This window comes from Spermophilus citellus, assembly GCF_964194105.1.
Source record: "Spermophilus citellus genome assembly, chromosome: X".
NCBI lineage: Eukaryota > Metazoa > Chordata > Mammalia > Rodentia > Sciuridae > Spermophilus > Spermophilus citellus.
This window is the reverse complement of record NC_138190.1, coordinates 78,730,721-78,741,720: the sequence shown is the minus strand read 5'-3', so window position 1 is coordinate 78,741,720 and position 11,000 is coordinate 78,730,721. Positions and strand designations below refer to the sequence as shown.

At 36.7% G+C, this 11,000-nt stretch overlaps 1 pseudogene across 1 annotated transcript; it reads left to right on the top strand.

Annotated features, from left to right (window-relative positions):
* Positions 1-1,127: 1,127 nt before the first annotated feature.
* LOC308639459 (AP-5 complex subunit mu-1-like) lies at positions 1,128-2,505 on the top strand (annotated as a pseudogene). The gene has a single exon. The product of its transcript is annotated as an AP-5 complex subunit mu-1-like (transcript).
* Positions 2,506-11,000: the final 8,495 nt, after the last annotated feature.

The window sequence follows — 11,000 nt, the reverse complement described above, 5'->3', positions numbered from 1 at the left end:
TTGTGGAAAACTCTACCTCATAGATAAATCTATTAAACTCATCAAAAAGCAAAGATAATCATGCAAGGTCCCTAGGACTAATCAAAGGACTTATAAAACATGAGAATCATTTAATCAACAAAACTACTAGAAACTTCATAAGAACAATGGGAATGTGTGGAAATCAAGTGAAGCACCATACTCAACACTTACAGCTCTACCTTGTAGAAACTCTGCTCCATGTGTCCTAGAAGCCAAGTGGCAGCCTTCTTTTGCACAACTGCCTGAATTATATGACCCGTCCTCAGTGTATTGGCAATAGATTAACATCTTCAGATTATATTTTTTATAGATCCATTTTCCAGATGGCTTATATTGGGTGGTAGTGGGCAGCAGTAAAGTCAATTTTCTTTCTACCCTAATCCACACAAAAACAGAAAAAACACACACAAACACACACACACACACACACACACACACATGCACACACACACACCCCTCCTTCAATCTAGGAAGGTTTTGGTGGAAAAGTCACTGATTACCAATTTCTACCACACACCTACATACCACCTCCTATAAGATAACATAGAGAAAAGTCAAACTGAGCTTCAAAGGCAGTCCATGTTTTTGCACTGACAAGGGGTAGAATTAGGTTGGAAAGTTGCACCAGACTGTGCCACAAGCTAAGCTCCTAGGAATGGATTTGAAATGTCAAAATAATAGTGCCATCACTATTTATTTGTGAAATCTTATAATCTGATATGATACTAACAGAGAATTACTAGTTGGAAAATTAAAGACTACCATTGTTTCAAAGTATGTGTCCTTCCAAAATTCCTATGTTGAATAATGTCTCGATCTATTTTCTGTTGCTATCATAAAATACTGTTGATGGAAATGTCAAAAAATATATTTAAATAAAGTACTGGGTTTGCTGGGGATAAGTTTCTCAAGATTCTAGGTGCGGATTTTTAGAACTTTTGTGGTGTGTTTTGACCAGGATAGAGTCAGAGGTTTTATTCGCCTCCCTTGAAAGAGCCAGCATCTCTAGTGAGCTCCTGTGTGGCTCAGGGCCAATCTTAGGACTTCAGTTAAGAATCCTGCGGAGAAAGCCGGTCTGCGCTGTTCCTTGGTGGCGACGACTTTGACGTTATCCAACCGTTGAAAAGAGAGCCAAAGTACTCAATGGAGCAAGTTATGTGCCTATTCCTGAAGATGGTCCCTTTCTTAAAGAACTTAGATTATTAGATGACGATAAGGACTTCGTAGAGTGTCGTGATAGTTGTACCCACATCAATAAAACAACCATCTATAGACTTTCAGTAGGAGGTGAAGAACTCTGGCCAGTGGTTGCTTTTCTGAAGAATGGCATGATATATGCTAGTGTTCCACTTGTTGAACAAACTTTTTCCCCTCATCCACCATTAATTAGCATCAGTGGAATTTCACAAGACTTGGAACTTCTTTTTGAAATACAGGATTGTCTTTATTCTAGTCAAAAAAAAATGATACTGAGCTAAACACAAAATTGAGCCAGTTGCCTAATTTGCTTTCTTCAGGCTTCTCCATTTGGTACTTTATTAGATGCCAACTTACAGAATTCATTGGATAACATTAATTTTGCTTCTGTGTCTCAGCCACAGAAACAGCCAGCTTGGAAAGCTGGAACATACAAAGGAAAACCACAGGTTTCTATTTCTATCGCTGAAAAGGTAAAATCCATGCAATATGATAAACAGGATGTAGAAGATACATGGCAAGTTGTTGGAGCAGTCATTTGCAAGTGTGATTTAGAAGGAATCATGCCAAATGTCACCATCAGCTTGAACCTCCCCACCAATGGATTTCCACTTCAAGATATTCTAGTTCATCCTTGTGTGACTTCTCTTGATTCTGCCATTCTGACCTCTAGCAGCATTGATACAGTGGATGATTCTGCATTTAGTGGGCCTTATAAATTTCCATTCACTCCACCTTTAGAGTCATTCAATTTATGCTACTATACTTCCCAGGTCCCTGTACCACCAATTTTGGGTTTCTATCAAATGAAAGAAGAAGAAATACAACTAAAAATAAAACTTCATGAAAGTGTGAAAAATAATTTTGAATTCTGTGAAGCTCATATACCTTTTTACAATAGAGGTCCAATTACACAATTAGAATACAAAGTTAGTTTTGGCCAGCTTGAAGTATTAGGAGAGAAAAGCTTACTGATCTGCATTATTGGCCAGAAATTCCCCAAATCAATGGAAATTAGTCTTTCTGGAACTATAACCTTTGGAGCCAAGAGCCATGACAAGCAACCATTTGACCAGATTTGTATTGGAGATACAGCATATGTAAAGCTTCATTTTAGCATCTTAGATTATACACTCACCGGATGTTATGTAGATCAACATTCAGTTCAAGTTTTCGCCATCAGGAAAACCAAAAACAAGTTCACACCGGAAACTAGTATCTTCTGATTATTACATCTGGAATTCTAAAGCCCCTGCTCCAGTAACCTATGGATCATTATTACTGTGATTTTTTTTAATATTTAAATGGGATTTATACAATAGTAACACAGCATAAATTAAATCATAGTTTTTATATCTATTGTGTATTCATATAACCTATAAGTGAAAAAATCTGAAGGATTTTAATTATAAAATATTCATACTTGACATTTTTTAATCTGATATAGTTTGAAAGAATGTCATAATATATTATGATATTTTTGTCATATAACATTATTATAATATATTGCATATTATGTTATATATCATAGCATTAATATATAATTATATATTATATTATAGTATATCATTATTGTTATATAATATTATTGTTGTAAAGGCTAATATCTCCTGTGTTTGTTACCCTTTCATTTTCTGTTACTGTGATTCAGAATACAGAGAATTCGTGATTCACTCTGACTTATTGTAGACTCATCCTGGGTCAACATGCCCTACATGTTCCTTCCCACCCCTATAGCAGATACTGCTAATCAGTCACAACCCTCTTCCTACTGTGAGCCTTCCTGGGTAAGAGCTCAGGCTTCTCAGTGCAGAGCTTCAGGCAGCCATTCCAATGGTTTGTACTTGACATGCAAGATAACTATTTATTCTTTCAAACCTAAGTACTAAGCCAGGCATGGTGGGACTCACCTGTAATCCCAAAGACTTGAGAGACTGAGGCAGGAGGATCATGAGTTTGAGTCCAGTCTTAGCAATCTAGAGCAACTCTGTTTTAAAATAAAAAGGAATGGGGATGTATCTCAGTAGTAGATTGTTCCTGGGTTCAATCTCCAGTACAAAAAAAAAAAAAAATACTTATCTCCCAGTACATTGTGCTGGTATAGAATATCAGCAACCAAATTAGAAACAACTATAAATCTCTTGAAAAATCAGCCAATGTAGACAAAGGAGACTTGCTTAAATAGTAACCTGTTCTTAATCAGAACTATCCCATTGACTTATAAAGAATCTGCATAATTCTATTTATCCCTGTTCTAGAGTTTATTTTTAAGTAAGCTTGTTAATCTGCCACAATAACATTTTGCTTAGGATGTCTATAGGCATATTTTAAAAAATAAAGATGGGTGGGATACCTGCAGAATAATGTAGTGTTTTGCAATTATTTAATGTCTTCAGCCAATTTCTGAAGATAAGGTAGATATAATATTGCTTTTTCCTTATTTTACTAAATTAAAATCCATTAATGAATAAATTCATGTAAAAACTCAAAAACATATATATATATATATATATATATATATATATATATATATATATATATATATCTTCTGGGATGGCTGGCTAGAGAGACCAGATGTATCTGGCTCCCAAAAAGAAGAACCAAAAACAAAGAATATACAATTGCTTTGGGCAAGAATATTTGAAGAAAAATGCAAGAGTATGGTGCAAATAAAACAGGTAAGTTGTTGAACACAAAGAATTAGGATGGCCTTGTAATAAAGGGGAAAAACTGCCTGACATTGACAACACAACTGCTCTGGTCATAAAAACTTGAAACCAGGAAAGTCTTCCCATGATATAAAAAAGTTAAATGGGAAGCTCCCAGCAATTCACTGATGCCATTGACACCTGAAGTTTTTGCAGTTAAGGAATACTGTATCTCCTGTGAGTCCCAAGCCTAGTTTGGGAAGATTCAGGGGAGTATACAACATTTCACTGCTCCCGAGAGAGAGCCCAATCCATGCTGTATAGTCCCCCACCCAGGGCAGCTGCTGCATGGTGTTGGTTTGAAATCAAATGCACCCAAACCCCATCACTATTGCCTTGCACAACACCTTGTACATGCTTGAACCGAATTGAGTGCCTCTGTCCCTGGTTAGCCCACAAAATCTGACAATAGCACTACTTTTGCTGTTGTGCCAATGGCAACTTACTTGCCACTTCTGCCAGAGTGGTCCTGTCCTCAGAAACCCACAGAAACTGAAAGGTGTATGGTGGCACTCACGGACACAGGTGACATTCATAGCTGTAGGCAAACTCAGCTTGGTAGTCCTCACCAACATTGATTATAGCTGAAAAAGTTATACTGTGCCTATACTACTGCATAAAAAAAGAAAACATAGCATACCCAACAATTATTCTAAGACATATCATCAGGAGAAAATACTTTACTACAAATCTATTCTATAAAATTCGAGGAAGGTAGTGTGGTGGTTTATACCTACAATTACAGCAACACAGGATGCTGAGGTCAAAGGACAATGAGATATCAGTGTCATCCTGTGCAACACCACAAGAGCCTATCTTTAAAAAAGTAAAAAGAAATTGAGGATCAAATGCTCTAGTCTACCATCTTGCTTTATTATTGTGAAATTTTGATATGTCAAAATAATACATTTCAGAGGAAGCTTTGAAGAAAAGCAGAGAGAAAGTTCACCAGGTACCTTCTTGAATGATAAAGGTTCAAAATCAAATATTGAGCCAAGCACAATGGCACATGCCTGTCATTTCAGCTAATCTGGATGCTGAGGCTGGAGGATTACAAGTTTGAGACCAGCATGTGAAACTTAATAAGACACATGGAAGTATTCACAAAATAAAAACTGAAAAGGGCTGGTGTTATGGTTTGAATATGAGGTGTTCCTCAAAAAGTTCCCCAAAAAGGTTTGGATATGTGGTGTTAATTCAGGAATATTCAGAGGGGAAATGGTTTGATTATGAGAACTATAAACTAGTCAGTTCATCCCAACTTAAGTGAACCAACTGGGTAGCAACTCTAGGAAAGTGGGGGATAGCTAGAAGAAGTAGGTCACTGAATGAATGCCCTGGAAGGGTTGATCTTCCAAGTATCCCCTTACCCTTTGCTTTTTCGTTTCCTGGATGCCATAAATGAAACAGAACCTCCATCATACGCTTCTGCCATTATTTTCTGCCTATTCTTAGTTCCATGTTTATACACCTCAATTCACAATAGCTAGACTGTGGAACTAACTTAGATGTCCTTCAATAGATCAATGGATAAAGAAACTGTGGTATACATACACAATGAAGAATGAAAATTAAAGAAAGAATGAAATTACAGCATTTACAGGTAAATGGATGGAGTTAGAGAATATCATGCTAAGTGATGTAAACCAATCCCCCAAAACAAAGGCCAAATGTTTTCTCTGATAAGTGGTTGCTGATCTGTGAGGGTGGAGGGCAAGGGAAGAATGGAGGAACTTTGTATTGGGCAGAGGGGAGGGGGTGGGGGGAGAGGGTGTGGACGGGGAAAGATGGTATAATGAGACAGACATTATTAGCCTATGTATATGTATGACTGCATGAATAGTGTGACTCTACATCACTTACAACCAGATAAATGAAAAGTTGTGTTCCTTTTGTGTAAAAAATAAAATGAAATTTACAAAAACAATTAAAAAATAAAAAATAAAAGAAATTGCATTATATATACACAATGAAATATTACTCAGCCTCAGATAAAAATGAAGTTATGGCATTTGCAGGTAAATGGATAGAACTGGAGAATATCATGCTAAGCAAAAAAAGTCAATCCCATGGGCTGGGACTGTAGCTCAGTGGTAGAGCACCTGCCTCACATGCATGAGGCACTGGGTTTGATCCTCAATGCCATATAGAAATAAATAAATATATTTTTAAAAAAGTCAATCCCAACAACCAAAAGCCAAATGCTTTCTGTGATATGAGGATGCTAATTTACATTAAGGGGGGAAGGAGTTAAGGGAGAATAGAGGTACTCCACACAGGAAAATGAAAGGAGGGGAGGGGGATGGAGATAAGAATGATAGTAGAATGAATTGAATATTATTACCCTATGTGCATGTATGACTACATGACCTGTGTGATTCTACATCAAGTACAACCAAAAGAATGAGAAGTTATACTCCATTTATGAATGATGTGTCAGAATGCATTGTAGTAGCATGTATAACTAATTAGAACAAATAAAAAAGAGACAGAAAAGAGTGTCCTATCATTCCACAGTTGTGGTGGAAGGTCAGGCTGGGAGTTGAGTCAGGCTAAGGGACAAGTCTGGGTGAAGATGAGTCAAGCTAGGGGTCATTGCTTTGCATTGTCTTGGGCCCAGGCAAATTTCTGACTTGACTGATCTCCCACTAGCTGTGGTATTGATCCTGGTATTTTCCCTTTAAGCTTCCTAGGGATGTAGACACATTCTTTTCAAGGCTCTCCACCCAGTTATAGCCACAATATGGGGATCTGTACTTCTGTGGCACTGGATATTCAGGCAGTTTCTCTCTGAATTGGCCTCACATAGGCCCATGATCAGTGGGACTATCTCTAGTTTTCTAAGGACTTGAGCACAACTTCCCCTAAGGAATCTGTACAACATCAACAGGTGGCAACAGTGGTTCTAAGCAATCCCCTTTCCCTTTTCTCTGTTCAGTGCCTAAACTTTCTTAATGCTCAGACTTCTACCACCCAAATGTGGGGCATCTGCTTTGTGTCTGACTGGGCTTCAGCAGCAGCTGACCAGAGTGCTGGGTTGTGGGAGCTCTTCCCAGGTGGGACTGCTCCACCCTGTTCACATTGTTTATAATGAGGGGAAGAGGATTTAAGTGACATTCAGCTAGTAGCGATCCCTCTACAAGTTCTTGCTACTCATATTCTTCTAAGAACCCACTGCATGTGTACTCTGGTACAATTTACAGCTCTCTGAAGTGGGAAGACAGTAGGTTGACTTAACAGGTTCACTGGTCAACTGTGGGCTCTCCAAACTGGCTGTGGTGTCAGGCAGGGTTTTCTATTCATAATTTGGTTTTACAATGTATGATCTGATTCAAGGACACTACTGTTCCTGTCACATTTAAATTTTTACTGGTTTTCTTTCCAAATGCTATTAAGGGGTAAGCTTCTGAGCTTTTCTACTCCCTTTCTTTTTATTTCTCTGTTTTCCCTCTACCCTTCTCCCACACTGGTCTAGGTTCAAGATTGAGGAACTCCATGCTTATTTTAATAACCAACATTCAGATTCTTCAGGTCTCAGACTTTATAACATTGGGTTTTAGAGCATTTATTTTGTCACCTCTCAGATCTGTTGTTACTTCTCTATCTTATTTATGTGATTTGAGGAAATCAGGAAACACTGCCTAGCTCATTTTTACAATCTTCAAATTCCCCAGGCATCTGATTCTTCAACAGGTGCAAAAATTATGTTGGAGCTGGGTACATTTGCATACACTGTAATTCCAGGGACTGGGGAGGCTGAGGCAGGAGGATCATAAGTTCAAAACCAGCCTCAGCAAAAGAGAGGCGCTAAGCAGCTCAGGGAGACCATGTCTCTTAAATAAAATACAAAATAGGGCTGGGGATTTGGCTCAGTGGTCGAATGTCCCTGAGTTTAATCCCCAGTACCAAAAATAATAATAATTATTATTATGTTGGATACAAGAGACCCTCTTCAACAAATAGAGCTGAGGAAACTGGATAGGCAAAGATTGAATTTAAATCTTTATCTCTCAATCTGTATAAAAATAACATCAAAATGGATCAGATATCTTAATATAATATGTAAAAATCAAAAATACTAGAGGAAAACATAGGAGAAACACTTCATTATAAAGGCACAAATATTTCCTGAATACTGTAACATGGAAGGCTGATGGGTAGGTTCTTTGTCTTGCAATAGGCACAAGGATGAGAGCAAAGTAACAGGATTTACTAGAGTAATGGAAGAAAAGCAGAGCTCCCAAACTGAGCAGGGTCTCGAGAGGAATGCCAAAGGGTGTCTGTTGTCTAGGGGTTTTTATGGGTTTAATCTGTCCCTATGGATGATTCGTGGAATATAGAGTTTAGAAAGGGGGACAATCAACTCTATTTTGCCTTCTTGAGCAAATCTTTTTTTTTTTTACCTTTATTTTATTTGTTTATTTTTATGTGGTTCTGAGGATCGAACCCAGAGCCTGACACATGCTAGGCGAGTGCTCTACCACTGAGCCACAACCCCAGCCCTATTGAGCAAATCTTGAGAAAAGTTATTTTTAAACCTTAATCAACAGAGTAGAGTTAATATCTGTTGGTGCAAGATGAAGTACCTTTTTGGGGTTGGTCATATCTAGGGACTGTTAGAAACTATCCTTGTAGCCAGGAAGAGCTAGGGTCAGAAGTTTGATTTTCCAATTCTCTCTTTCTTCTTTTCTTCTCCAAGACGATTTTGCTGGCTGCCTAGGGGTGGTCTATATTTCTATCTCAATAGGATTCTAATAACTCAGGAAAAAAGTGAGAATTGAAAATGAGATGACATCAAATTAAAAAGCTTCTGCACAGCAAAGTAAACAATTGACAGAATGAAGAGGCAGCCCACAGAATGGGAGAAAGTCTTTGCCATCTACTCTTTCAAAAGAGAATTCATATCTAGAATGTATGAAGAACAGAAAAACAATACAAAAGAACAAGTAATCTAATTAAAAATGAGCACATAATATGAACAAACACTTAAAAGAAATACAGATGGCCAATAAGTATATGAAAAAGAAGGTTCAACACATTTAACCATCTGGGAACTACAAAAACTTCACTCACCTCAGTTAAATGGCTGTTAAAAAAAAAAAAACCCTCTTGGGAGGATGTGTAGAAAAAGAAATGCTTATAACAATGTGGACTTTCCTTACAAAGTTAAAAATCAATTTATCATATGATCCATATGATCCAGCTATACCACTCATATATATATATATATATATACACACACACACACACACACACACACACACACACACACACAACGAAAGGTAATGAAGTCAACATATAAAAATGATTACTGCATGCATGTGTTTATTGTGGCACTATTTAAAATATCCAAGACATGGGATCAACCTATGTGCCCAAAATCAGAAAAATAGATGAATAAAATATGGTATATACCGAAGGAGTTGTGGCTCAATAGTAGAGCACTTGCCTGGAATGTATGAGGTCCTATATTTGTTCCTCAGCACCACATATAAATAAATAAATAATTTTTTAAAAAGAAAACATCCATTGTCAACTAAGAAATATCTTATTTTTTTAATTGTGGTATATATACACAATGGAGTATTCTTCGTCCATGAAGAAAAATGAATCATGGTATTGCAGAAGAATGAATGGAACTGGAGAACATTATATTATGCAACATTAGATCAAAAATGGTACATGATCATATTTTTCCCCTCATTTTTTGAAACTAAAATAAAATTGTCATAAAATTTGATGATAGTCTTTCAGTGAAGGTGAAGGGGACTGGGAGAGGGGGAAAAAGGAGAGGTTGAGAGATGGTAGAGGTGAGGTTGAATATGATCAATGCTTGCTTGATATATGCATTAGTGGAATTGTCATGGTGAAACCCATTAATTTGTATAATTAATGTGATTACTTATATTATTAATGTTTAATATCATATAATTATAATTTAAAAATTTAAAAATGCAAATAACTTGAGGTGGGGGGGAGAATTAACAATGACAAACAAACATCCTATTCATTTGGCACTTGCACACATCTCTTTAAACCATACATAATCTCAAAATAAAGACAACAATAAGATCATACTTCTGCTACTTCTCCTTACTATGATACCTTTATTCAGTGTACATACAGAGGAGAAAGGATATTCTTTGTGTGGTGACTTTTACTCTTTCTCTTGATAAGCTACAACTTAAGTTCTATGATGTGAAGTTAATAACAATTAACAAACAGTACTATAATATAAATCAATACTTCTTTTGTAATATGATTCACAAATAGTGGAGGGAAGATAACAAAAATATTTGAAATGGACCACAAACACATACACTTATATGCTCATAAAAGTAACACATAAATGCACACACAAACTCATGCACAAATACATACACATACTCATAATGATATAAGGAATAAATGCTAATGACAGTTATAACTTCAAATTCTGTAACTCGTCAAATGTTTTTACTTGGTATTTACACCTACCTGATTCCACTACCCATTTATATTCTCTTTGTTTTCTGCAATCAACTCAGCACTTTGTGATTCCTTTCCAAGTGAAGTGCACAAAAATTTATTCTTGACTGATGTGGTTCATAAGAAGTGCTGCCTATGATAGGTTGTTGTATTTTCCTGTTGACCATAATAACAGGCGTGATAATGCTAAAAGACATCCTAAGGGACCTCCTGTGTTTGAAACATATTCTCTTCACCTTTATTTTGAAGTGGTAGTTCAATTTACTCTTAATAGTCAGGATTGTCACCCTAAATAGCATGTTAATTCCATTTTTGCTGTTTCACAGGTATGAAGAGTTCAGTATTACCAGGTGGCAGTCTTCCTTCAAGTTCCACAGAATAGATGTTGTTTTTTTCTGGTGGAAGCATTCCTTCTCTTGAGATTAAAAGCTTTAGGCCATCAGAGTACAAATTGGGGTGAGAAGAAGAAAAAATTCTGCTAGTAGGTCATAAGGGGTAATAGTGAGTGGTGCCATTCTCATTTTCCCTGTTGAAACTTGGACTAGTGAATTCTGGCTATATAAAAACAATACCATTTAATAGAAGCTGATTTAAAACACATGCAAA